The following is a 13,471-nucleotide window of genomic DNA, read 5'->3' on the forward strand; positions in this document are numbered from 1 at the left end:
GCCAGGTGTGGTGGCATGTGCCTGTAGTCCCAGCTACTAGGGAGGCCGGCAGGAGAATCGCTGGAACCCAGGAGGCGGAAGTTGCAGTGAGCCAAGATCATGTCACTGCACTGGATCCAGCCTGGGCAACAGAGTGAGACTCCGTCTGAAAAAAAAGAATGAGATGAGAGACAACAATATTCTCTTTTCTTGTCCAGTGTCACACTTTGTGTACCTTTCATAGTTGAGACATCTTGTAACACTCATGTTTATATTTATATTTTCAGACAATATAAGCCTACTCACCAGCCAACTGGTGGTCAACCAAAACCAGTAGAATGTAAAGCTTCACAAAAATAAAGGATTTAATGATACACTGGCCTGTTCCAGCACTGAGAGAAACCTGGCCATGTTGGACTTAGTGACCCATGGTTGCCAAATTGCCCCTTTCTAAGAGATTTCCAAGGATGATTTGGCCAGGTAAGACTTTTGCCTTATATCACTTTAGAAACTGAAACTTGAACAGTGATGTCTCCATAGCATACCCTTGCAAAGATGAGCAAGACTAGAGTTCTTGCCTTCAAAAGCTCTCCAACTAGTAGAAGACATAAGGCATGTATAAACAGACAATGCATGGCAACATTTGATGGGAGCCAAACACACAAGGATCAACCCATTTGTCACCAGTTAGCAGTGAGAGTTTATTAAATAGGTTAGAAGAGGAGGAAAATGTGATGCACTGGTTCTGCTAGAGACTTTATTCACCGGCTTTTTCAGAGCAAGAAATCATCATTATTTCAATTTTAAAGACCTATTTGGAAGAAGATGCTTGCCTGATCATGAAGCATTGCTTAATATATAACTTATCTTCTCCCGATCTATCGATGGCATTTTATTTTATTTTTCTCAATGACCATGGAGAATACAGGTTTACTTCTTTAAGGACTCTCGATAATACATTCTTTAAAGGTTTAATACATTTGTGTTATTTTTTCATTTTGTGCTGGGTTTCTTTTTCAGTGTGTTTGTTTCCTTTTCTCTTCTTAGAAAATATGTGATTATATTCCTTAGTTCCAAGTTCTATCAGCCCTAATTCTTCATGTCTTGCTTCTGGAGTTGATGAAATAATCACTGTCTTTTTAGCACAGAACACCAGCATAAGAAAGGCAAGAAAAGGGACCTTCCAGCTATAGTGCTGGGACCATCAGACCATAGGAGCTTTTGAATCTCAGTATGTTTCATCTTCTTACCAGGTCATCCACCTCTGAAGGTGGTGACACACTAGGGTGAGAGATGACTTACTGATGAGGATGTCTTCACAAGTTCTCATTTGAAGTGGCTTTTGAAGAATAAGGAGTAGATGTGGGAGGCGGTTAGCAGTCAACTCTTTTCTTCCATTATTAAATCTTTTGAATTTCAGCACTTTTAAAAATATATATTTGCCTAATATTCTTAAGGATTCATTTAAAAGAGAGAAACAAGAGGCAAAGAAAGAGGTTTGAAGCTGAAGAGAGAATACTTGTTGCCCTTTTTCCTCATGGTTTGAGCTTATTTGAACAGTTTTTGTCCTGCCATGTGACTTAGCTTGAGGAATTTTTTGCTGGTTTTGGACAGTGATGGGGATGTAGAACAAATTTTCCTGGAAAATGCCCCTCCTATTTCTTTGAACTATATCAAAGCACACTCCATACATAATTCCGTGCATTTATTTCCTCTTTTCACGGCAACTCATTCCAGATGAATGTGACAACCTGATAGGTACCAATACAATGGAAGTAATAAGCTTATTTAAAACGGATTTTACTTTACCCTAAAACAAAATATCTATGTAACTATAGCTTGCTGAGTAGAATGTAAAGCTTCTTTACAAATGAAGGATCTAATGAGATACTGATATGTTTTGAATATTGGTCCGTGAGATTGCTGGAAGAACTTGGCTGCCTTACAACATTACGTTATAGACAAACTTCGGCATGGAGTCATATAATTCATATACACCTTAATGGGAACCTCCTGGCTCTGACTCACAGCAAGAAATAAAGCCAAACACTCCAGTCTGTGGTGCTTGTTCAAGTTCCTGCATTTAAATCTGGAGTCATATTTACTTTCTATTTATTTTCTAAAGTGAATGATATTGTGGTGACCAGGATTCCAGGTATGATTAGGGGATGCCTCACCTTACAAAAAAAGGCAATATTAGATTTTCAGAAGGTAAGTGAAAAGAGAGACTTTATTTTCAAACAGAAAAGACCTGGGCAAGAGCCCATAGACAGCAATCCAATGGGGGAATTTAACTTTATTTAAAAGTCATCTAAGCAGGATGTGTGAAGGAGGCAAATGCGATATTATATTAAAAAAAAAAAAGGAAAAAATAATTAAGGAGGCTAAATCTTAACTTGTAGCACCTAGAATATAAGTATCTAAAAGAATTGCAAACTTGCCATGAATTAAATAAAAATGTCAAATCAGCTGTTGTTATCATCTGAGTTAGGCAGTTGGTTGATTGACTAGTCATTTTACTATCATAAAATGAAACTGGGAGAAAAAGTTTAATGTTAGTCATGTCTATGTAATGTGGTTAAATTGCTTTAGGACAATGAAATTAATTTGCTTTACTATCCCCACAACTGATTGTGTTAAGGGTCATTTGATCCACAGTGATGCAGCAAAATTCTGTTTTTGAGACAGACCTCCGTGGCTGGTTCAACTATAGTTATTTTAGTTGTGAAAACACAGTTTCAGTCTCCATGACCTAACTAATACAGGTGGTTGGGGCAATTCTCCAAGTACTCTAATTCAGAGAAAACATTGGCTTTTCTGGAAATTACCTGGGTCATCTGACATGTGTTTTGCTTAAACTAGTTCAATAATTTTTCCAATTCTCTACTTTGCTTTGGCCAGAAAGATACAATCTACAATGCCTGGACACAAAATATAAACTATAGATGGGGAATTTTCTTAACTATAGGGCTTTAAATAGTTTTTTTTTCTGAACTGATTGGTGCAGTCTCACCTAAAAGTAGAAAAAAATAGTTGATGTAGTTCTGTGTTACCTTGGGGGTGCAGTGGGCTGAAACAACAGAGATCTGTAGCTCCTCTGAATCAGGAACCAGAATGCCAGAACATTAGCTTCGCAATGAGAGTTACAGATACAAGATGTTCCACACAATGATTTTCAAACGTTTCACTAACCATTCCATCCAATAATCAGGATTGCACTAACATAGAAAAAATCTATTTTCTAAACAGGGACATTTCTATGATTAGAGTAGGAATTGCAAACTTAAATGCCAAGACAAGATGGCTAAATTAAATGACTGGGCGTAAGGTAATATGGAGTGGTGGAGACTATGGCAAACAGGAGAATTCATGTCCCATATAAAGGTGACATTCATTACTCAGCTTCACCCCAGTTGATAGCATGTTGAAATATGTCCCAGCCCTGCCAAATCATCCATTTTTTAACATGTCAGAAATCTAGATCTTTATATGAAATTTCCCAGTGTTTAAATGCTGGCAATCTCTTGGAGCTTGAGGCAGCCAATTAATAACAACAACCTCCTTCTCCTCTTGAGTTCATTATGAATTAAGAAATGACACAGGAGTAAGACAGATGGAGATCAAGATGTCAGCATTATTACTGATAAAACTGGAGAACAATGCTGCAATCTCTAGCCAAAATATATTTTCTAATTACCGCTCTCAGAAGAAATTTTGGGTATGCAAAACAGCCTTGTCAGGGGAGAAAGGGTAAAAAGAGAAATCATCGTGCTCTCAGATTGTTAATAAGTTTACCCAATAAAGAAAGGACTAATGAATGTCAGAAATAACCTCCTACCCATCAGGGAGAGAGTTCAGAGGGCTCCTAGAGTGGAAATTCCTCCTACTTCAAATCACCACACTACATACACGAGAATACCTCAAAGATTTTGCAGGTTTGGTTACAGACCACTCCAATAAAACAAATATCATAATACAGCATATCACATGAATTTTTTGATTTCCCAATGCTAATAAAAGTTACGCTTACACATAATGTAGTCTATTAAGTATGCAATAGCATTATGTCCAGAAAGACAATGTACTTCATTAAAAAATACTTTATTGCTAAGAAATGCTAATGATTATCCAAGCCTTTACTGAGTCATAATCTTTTTCTGCTGGTGGAGGGTCTGGCCTGGATGTTGACAGCTGCTGACTAATCAGGGTGGTGGTTGCTGAAGGTTGGGGTGACTGAGGCAATTATTTAGGATAACAGTGAAGTTGGCTGCATTGATTGACTCTTCTTTTCATGAAAGATTTCTCTGTAGTATGTAATGCTATTTGATGGCATTTTACCCACAGCAAACTTCTTTCAAAATTGGAGTCAGTTCTCTCAAATGCTGTCACTGCGTTATCAACTAAGTTCATGTAATATTCTAAATCATTTGTTGTCATTTGAACAATGCTCACAGCATCTTCACCAGGAGTAGATTCCATCTCAAAAAACCACTTTGCTCATCCATGAGAAGCAACTCTCATTTGTTCAAGTTTCATCATGAGATTTCAGCAATTCAATCACATCTTCAGGCTGCACTTTTAGTTCTCTTGCTGTTTCCACCACGTTTGCAGTTACTTCCTCCACTGAAGTTTTGAACCCCCTCAAAGTCATCACGAGGGTTGGAATAAATTTCTTCTAAACTCCTGTTAATATTAATATTTTGACCTCCTTCCATGAATTATGAATGTTCATGGTGAATACTTTTCAGAAGGTTTTCAATTGATTTTGTCCAGATTCATCAGAAGAATCACTATCTATGGAATTTTTAGCCTTACAAAATGTATTTCTTTCTTTCTTTGTTTTTTTTTTTTGTTTGTTTGTTTGTTTTGTTTTTTTTTTCTGAGATGGAGTCTCACTCTGTTGCTCAGGCTGGAGTGCAATGGCGCAATCTCGGCTCACTGCAACCTCTGCCTCCCAGGTTCAAGCGATCCTCCTGCCTCAGCCTCCTGAGTAGCTGGGATTACAGGTGCATGTCACCACACTCTGCTAATTTTTGTGTTTTTAGTAGAGACGGGGTTTCACTATGTTGGTCAGGGTGGTCTTGAGCTCCTGACCTCATGATCCACTGGCCTCAGCCTCCCAAAGTGATGGGATTACAGGCATGAGCCACCACGCCTGGCCTACAAAATATATTTCTTAGATAATAAGACTTGAAAGTCAAAATTATTCCTTGACCCCTGGATCCATGGGCTGCAGAATAATGATGTGTTATCAGGCATGAAAACAACGTTAATCATGTTGTATATCTCCATCAGAATTCTTGGATGACTAGGTGCATTGTCAATGAGCAGTAATACCTTGAAAGGAATCTTTTTTTTTTTTTTTTTTTTTTGCAGCAGGTCTCAAAAATGGGCTTAAAATATTCAGTAAACCGCTGGATGTGGTGGTGCATGTGTATAATGCCAGGTACTCTGGAGGCTGAGGCAGACAGACCACTTGAGCCCAGGCGTTCAAGACCAGTCTGGGCAACATAATGAGACCCTGTCTCAAAAGAAGGACAAAAATTCAGTAAATCATACTGGTAAACAGATGTACTTTCATCCAGGCTTTATTGTTCCATTTCTAGAGCTCAGACAGAGTAAATTTAGCATCATTCTTAAGGGCCTTAGGATTTTCAGAAAGGCAAATGAGCATTGGCTTCAACTTTGCAGGTTACCAGCTGCATTAGGCTCTGACAAAAGAGTATCCTGTCCATTGAAGTTTTGAAGCCAGGCATTGACTTATACTTTCTAGCTGTGAAAGTCCTGGATGGCGTCTTCTTCCAATGAAAGGCTGTTTCAGCTATTAATACATTGACAATCTGTTGTGTAGTATAGCCACCTTCATCAATTATCTTCTCTTCCTTTCCTTCAATTATCAGTTGTCCCTTTCACTTTAACACTTAGAGGCAATTGTAGGGTTATTAATTGGCCTTAATTTCAATTTTGTTGTTTCTAAGGGAGTAGGAAGGCCCAAGGAGAGGAAGAGAGATGGGAGAGCAGCCAGTTGGCTGGGCAGACAGGACACACATTTATCAATTAAATTTGCTGTCTTATACAGGTGTAGTTTGCAGCATCTCAAAACAATTACGATAGTAACATTAAAGATCACCGATCACCATAACAGATAACAATAAAAAATTTGAAATAATAAAAAGTTTGAAATACTGTGAGAATTACCAAAATATAACATAGAGACCTGAATATGTTGTTGGAAAAATGGCTCTGATAGACTTGCTTGATGAAGATTTGCCGCAAACCTTCAATTTGTATTAAAAAGAAAAAAAGCAATGTCTGTGAAGCTCAATAAAGCAAAGTGCAATAAAATGAGGTATGCCTGTATAAAATGTAGAGCCAGAGGAATGGAAGTTCCATTCTAACTGCAAGTAGTTCATTTTAAAAAACACTGTGCAAGGCAAGCACAGATAGACTCAGTCCATAGATACCCAATCTGCAGCCTCTGGCTTAGTCATTCTGTTTTTAAATTTCTCAGTTAGTTTCAGTTTTTAGGACTAAAACTTGCAGTAATGTTGTAGGCATAAACACTAACATTGGAAATTTTCTTTACTCTTATGGAAATTCAGCACACCACTTAGAATACTTTTGGATGGCTTTGTACAATAATTGAGTCTTTCTCAGTAAGACAGGCTTTCCCAACAATGCATGTCAGGAAATAGATTTTAGTTGATGTCCAGCCCTATATTCTTTGTTTACCCAACCTCATAAAGAAAGGTGGTATGCCCTGTTCACAGCCCCAGTTCTGACTTCCCACTTCTCTCCCACTTATGCTTTAGGTTCATGTCTGCTAAGGCTGCTACTCACCTCTCAATTTCTTTCCTTGTCTTACCCTTCTATTTTGACATCTGCAGTTGTTTTGCCGGTGACTATTTTGACTCCCCCATGATTCTGATTCCTCCTCCCCTACCCACTTCCAGCCATCCTCCCTTGAGATATGCTAAGTAGACACTCCACCAAGTTCAGCAGCAGAGACCCTCCTCCACTGTGTGGGTCTCCCATTTGGTTTCCTGTAGACCTTTGAATGGGAAATGGCATTCACAATTTTTCCATTCTTAGTGGTTCTGCAAATGTTTATTATTAAATATAGTTTGCAGTGAATAGTCTGTAGGCCAGGGCAACGATATTTGCCATAACAGGATCAGTTTTGGTATCCCGGTTTGGCATTGTAAATGGGTTTCTTACTCAGCAGTGAAAGTAAACAAATGCCAGGCGCAGTGGCTCACACCTGTAGTCCCATCGTTTTGGGAGACTGAGGCAGGAGAATCACTTGAACTCAAGAGTTCAAGACCAGCCCGGGGATTGTGGATTGTGGTGAGACCTCTTCTCTAATAACATTTTTTTAAAAAATTAGCTGAGCGTGGTGGTGCATGCCTGTAGTCCCAGCTACTCAGGAGGCTGAAGGAGAAGGATCACTTGAGCCTGGGAGGTGGAGGTTGTAGTGAGCTGTGATTGCACCACTGCACTCCAGCCTAGGCAACAGAGTGAGCAAAGTCATCCTTGATGGAAATGTCTTTAAAAAAGATTCCCATCCACCCCTGCAACATGACTGAATTTCAATAAGTGGTTTAAAATCTAGCTTTCATTTAAGAAATCTCCTCTCCTAGAATCATAATTAATTAAAAAGATATTTTAAATTTTGTTGTAGCAGTGGTCTGGGGCATTTTTGATGTGCAGCTCTAGTTCGCTGTTTTTTAGTTTGTTTCTGACTATTCAAAAGCTGTTTCTTAGGCAAATGACATCCACTTATCAAAATGATAATCCTTTCCTTGCATACTATTTCTTGCATTTCCTCATCTGGAGCTTTCTTCCACCAATATTCAAGGGAGATCTAGAGGGACAGGGTACTTTGAAGGTGGCACTAAACAGGATGTTGGAATTTATGCCTGGTTTTGTCCTTTTTTTTTCAAAGGTGACCCTATTGGATAGATTTATCTATGTATAAGGGCATGGAGAAAAAAAATCTCAGCCCTGGCTTTCTCAGCCTGCTCAGATATGGACCTTGAACTGCAGCACAACCCAATAAGGAAGTTAATCTCCACCCAGGCAGACAGACAGCCTAGAGGCTCAGGTCCACCAGCCAGGACTGGGCAGTGATCCAGGTATAAAGTTGTAGCTTCTAACTAGAGTGAACCCTAGGCACGTGTCATCTACCAAAACTCAGCTACCACATAGCTTCTATTTATTGAGTACCAACCATGGTTTGGAACTGCACTAAATGTATCTCACACATTCTCTCTTTTAATTTAATCCATGCTACTTCCATGAGTTAAGGAGCCTCATAGATGAGGAAACTCAGGCTCAGAGTTATTAAAGTCACACAAAATCACACAGCTACTGAGAAGCAGAGCTAGGATTTTACTCTGGATGTCAGATTTAATGCCTCTCGAGCCCTGTCCATTGGCCTGTTCCTGCAATTTCACTTTTACCTAGGCATTTTAATTAGCATTCTAGTTCTCTATTTGGCTGAGAGCCATGGCATCCTGCCTAGATTTTAATAAGCCCTATCTAGGTGGATGCAGAGCTCCCAGCCTTGAGGTTGACTGTGCATCTCTTACTCTGAACCATCAGGTAGGGACAGTCTCAGTTTGCTGTGTCATCACAAAGTAGCACAGACTGGGTGGTATAAACAACAAACATTTATTTACTCACAAATCTGGAGGTCAAAAGTTTAGGATCGAGTGTCAGCAGCTTTGATTTCTTCTGAGGCTTCTCTTCCTGGCTTGCAGATGGCGACCTTCTCACTGTACCCCCACATTACCTTTTCTCTCTAGTTGCACATCCCTGGTGTCTCTCCTTCTGTTCTCAGCTCCTCTTCTTATAAGGACACCAGTCCAGATTGGATTAGGGCCCACCTTAATAGTTTCATTTTCACTTAATTGCCTCTTGAAGGCTCTATCTCCAAATACAGTCATATACTGAGGTACTGGGGGTTAGGGCTTCAACATGTGCATTTTTTGGGGGAGTGGAGAGACAATTCAGCCCGTAACAGAGACTGAAGGGCCTGCTGCCAATAAATTGATTACTTAGGTCTCTGGTAAGATATCTGACTGCTTTTGACCATCACTCTTGGCCCTGCTAGACGGCACTACTGCCCTGAACTACCCTATAGGAGGGGACCCCTTTGAATGTGAAGACAGCTGGAAATTTAAGTCTTCTTTTTTATGCCCCATTGCCCCATATTCTGACTTCTACCATGTATAGTCTGAATGTCTGAATCTCCTCAGCTTTCATATTTGAGAAGCTAATACCCAATGTGATGGTATAAAGAGGTGGGGCCTTGGAGTGATTAAGTCATGAGGGATCCACCCTCATAAATAGGATCAGTGCCCTTGTAAAAGAAGTTAGACTGTGCTCCCTGGTGCCTTCCACCATGTGCTCACACATAGAAGGTGCCATCTATGAGATATGGGCACCTACCAGACACCAAGTCTACTGGCATCTTCATCTTGGATTTCCCAGCCTCCAGAACTCTGCGCAATACATTTCTGTTGTTTATAAGTTACCCAATCTAAGGCATTTTGCTAGAGAAACCTGAACAGACTAAGACATATTCCTTCCCTACTACCCATCTCGCAGAAAAAGATTTGAAAACACCAGTTTTTGTGGCTGGACTGAACAGACTGATGCTCAAGGCCATGCTAACATTCTCTTAACATGGAAGACTCCAGTTGTAATACAGATTAAAGAGGCTCTTTATTTTCACATTAAGGCCACCTTTTAATCTTTACACCAATAAGGTGACTCAGTTACCTTTATAGCTGGTGTTTAAAAGTATCTTTGGTAGGGGGTGGGTGGCGAGAGATTCTTAACAATAAAATGTAGCAGTTAAGCACTCAAGCTCTGGGAGATCAGATTGCCTGGGTTAGTATTTGAGTGCCATCTTATTACTGAGTAATCTTGGGCAGTTTTCTTGACCTCTTAATGCCACACTTTCCTCATCTGTAAAAGGAAAAAATAGTAGCAACTACCTGATGGATTTGTGGTTAGGATTAAATGAGTTAAAACATACAGTGAAGTTAAAACAGGGCCTGACACACAGTAAGTACTCAATTTCAGCTCTAACTTTTATATTACTGTGAGAATTTACAGAATTGCCTTTATTTCATCCTTTACTATTAGTTTATCCTGAGTAATTTTTATAAAATGTACATTCATGTCATTTATTTGTCTATAAAAGATAAAAATTCAACCAAAACTGGCTTAAGTATGGGAAGGAATTTATTGTCTCTTGTAAGTCAAGCAATTTAGGAACATAACAGCATCAGATATGGCTTGATACAGAGCCCAAGAGCCCAAATGATGTCACCAGAACTCATTTTTTTTTCTGTACATTTCTCAGCTATGTTGCTTTTATGTTTCTCTATTCTTTGTGATTTGTTTCTTATGGTTGAAAGACTACTGTTATCAGCTCTTGGAACTGCATGATTCTAGGTTGAAATCCAATTTAAAAAGTGAGCATCTTTATTCTAGTATTTCCAGAGAAAATGCCACTCTTATTGGAGTAGGTTAGCCCATGTGCTTAGCTTTGGTTTGATTACTGATGCCACAAAACATCAGGACTTTGATTGGCCAGATCTGGTTCATCCACCCCACTCTTGAGTTAGGAACATGAGTTGAAAGTGAGGAAATTGGGGTATCACTACCAGAAAAAAGACTACAAGATTCCAGACAGCAAAATAATAGATGTTCACAGCATGATTGTGTTTTAAATAGATTTGGAGGACTTTGGGCATATGTGGGGGCTCTAGCACATATCACAGTTTTTTCTGTTCTACTATGTGTCCAAATCCACAAATTGGATATGAATTATGTCTGGCATTATATAAAGACAACACTAATGCAATTGAGATAGTGGGTCTCCTAAAGAAAGCAAGAAGACATATGTTAACATATACAATTGTGAGAATATGAAAGATTTTTACATTTTAGTTCTAGGAATGGAGAAGAGCTCATCAACTCTTCTCTCATTCATGCCAGCCCCTTTCCTCCACCTGCCAAAAGGGGAATTATGGATAGGGTCAGCCACTTTGGGCGGAGTGAGTCACTGTACAGCATGAAAAGCTCCATCTCCTCTCCTTCTGGGTGGTACACTGATCTGGTCCTGTTGCACTGGGAGAAGATCCAAGCAACTCTTTTTGGATGCTTTTCTCAACTAGATCCTAAGAATGCCCAGTTCAGCTTTAGGCACTGAAGGCTTCCCAGGAATAAACATACTACTAGTTAGGCTTTGTTCAGACAGACTCGTCTTTCCACTTGCTTCTAGTCCATTCAAACCTGTCTTGCTTGACTACAGAAGCTCTCTCTGGATTCTAGCCCAGATGGCTTGAGTTCCACCTTGGCATTTGGGGTCAAAGCCCTTATACTTTGTCTGCTTTGTTTAATATCTCCCTTGGAGATATTCTGAAAGAAGTAATGGTGTACCCAAGGCAAGAATTTAGGTAGTGCTAAGGTCCTTGGCTAAAATACCACCATATTATCTTTCTATTACCACTTAATTGCACCTAATTATACATTCCAAACACAACTTTTGAGAACATTTAGTTTAATCTCATTGTCTTTAAGGTCCACAATTAAAGGTCCGAAGAACTAATAAAGGGGGGAATCAAAGGCACATTGTATTGCTCATGTGCTTGAAGAATATGGATCAGTAGTCTGAACTTGGCTGTCAAAACTCTTCTTAAGAATAAAAGAATCTGGCTCCGAGAACTAAACTTGAGTAAAACATCTTAACGGAACCGACTGTTTACTAGTATGATTTTCATGGGAGGATCTGGCCCTAGCTCAAAAAGATTTTTAATACAAACTAATCTACTAAGGGGATTTGTTTTCTTAACCCAAAGCCTGAACACCATGTCTGTGAAGTATACCACTGTATATAGTGTAATTGTTGTGTATTCCCCTCATTAGGAGAAAGAGTGGAAAATATCAAATCCTGTCAAATGAAGCAAAGGAAAAAAACTGGTCGTTCATTTGTAGAAGAGAAAATAACACCCCAGGGACTCCAAAGCCTGCTCTGTATTACCCAACATTCTCTAATTGAACCCTCCTTAAAAAATCCAACTTCACAAGTGATGTCTTAGAAATTCCCTCTAATTTAAAGTACTGCACAGTTCAGCATCTGTGAATGTCCCCTTGTGAGCTAGAAGGACTAATGATCAAAAAGAAACCGGTGAGATATAAAGATATTTAACTTCTCTCATGTGAGTTTAGTGATTCAGAAAAGACTGATATGCCAGTTTTTTTCTTATTTTAATGACCTTTCCCTCATTCAGCCTCCCTGATTCCCATAACACTTTGTTTATACAGATAATTTTCTTTCCAGCAGGAGCTCTTACATGCTTTCATAACCTTTTTTCATAAATCAAGTCAAGGCACTGTGAAGTTTGATGGGACACAGGGGTCAGGAGTCTTCCCCTTGAGTCTGCCAATTGGGACACTGATTGCTTCGTTGCCCTTCCTGGATTTCTAAGTGGGCTGATGCTGGTGCAGGGACCTGGGGGCATAACTTGATTGGGCAGGAAGGCCACCCCACAGTGGCCCAGGGGTAAGTGCAAACTCTCTGAGAAATAGAATGTCTGAGAAGGTCCCCCATGAAGAAGCCAAATTCCGAATGTGTGTCCAGATTGTGGAAAGCTTAAGTCAGAGATTCTTGGGTTGAGCTTTGGTTATCTCTTAGGAATGCCATAATTTTTATTTACCCAAGCGTCCATTTAAAATTAAAAATAGCTTCACTGAATGACTCAAGCAAATCAGATGGTATTCTTTTGGTAGCACAAGAAAAAAAAAGCCAGCCCAAATTGATGTATACATATAAGAAAAATTAATGAATGTTGTTACTGGGATATGCAAGGAGGGGCATCAGATACAGTCTGATCCAGGGGATCAAATGCTATGAAGGAGTTTTTTCTTTCTCTCATCTCTTGCCTTAGATTCCCACTAGATGTTTTCAGGTAGGCTTTTACACAGACTGAGAAAGATGGGAAAGACGGCAGCTAGCAACCTCCTGTTCTCATCTCATCCAAAGGAGGAGAGGAGCCTCTTTTCTCTTGTCATGTCTTTATCAGACTTCAAGGAGTTCTATGACCCTGTGATTCATGTGTATGGGTGGGTTTCCCAAAGATGTAGTAGGAAGGAAAATGCACAATTTCACTGGACTAACCCATCTTTGTCAGCTCTCTACTCTTTTCTGAAACCTGACCTGCCCCACCGCAACATGTGTGTGCATGCACACGCACTCACACCCACCCCTTGCTAAAATATTCTAAAAGGGAACTTCATATGATAGACATAAATAAATATGGCACGACCAACAAATTACAGTCATTTAGGATCTCATCATAACCCCACAGACAGTTGCCTGATGCCCTGATGCTACTTACAATATGTATTTCACAAACACTGTTTTATCTAACATATGTGCCAGGCATGGTTCTAAGTATTTTACAAGTATTAACTA

At 39.4% G+C, this 13,471-nt stretch overlaps 1 long non-coding RNA gene across 6 annotated transcripts in view; it reads left to right on the forward strand.

Moving 5' to 3' along the window:
- Nucleotides 1-13,471, forward strand: part of LOC105480839 (uncharacterized) — a 175,891-nt gene that overhangs the window by 36,839 nt on the left and 125,581 nt on the right. For all 6 annotated transcript variants that reach the window (XR_011624468.1, XR_986622.2, XR_986623.2 and 3 more), the window contains exon 3: nt 267-459. This is a non-coding gene — a long non-coding RNA (uncharacterized lncRNA). The remainder of the gene's footprint in view (nt 1-266; nt 460-13,471) is intronic.

This window comes from Macaca nemestrina, chromosome 6 (genome assembly GCF_043159975.1).
Source record: "Macaca nemestrina isolate mMacNem1 chromosome 6, mMacNem.hap1, whole genome shotgun sequence".
Taxonomy (NCBI): domain Eukaryota; kingdom Metazoa; phylum Chordata; class Mammalia; order Primates; family Cercopithecidae; genus Macaca; species Macaca nemestrina.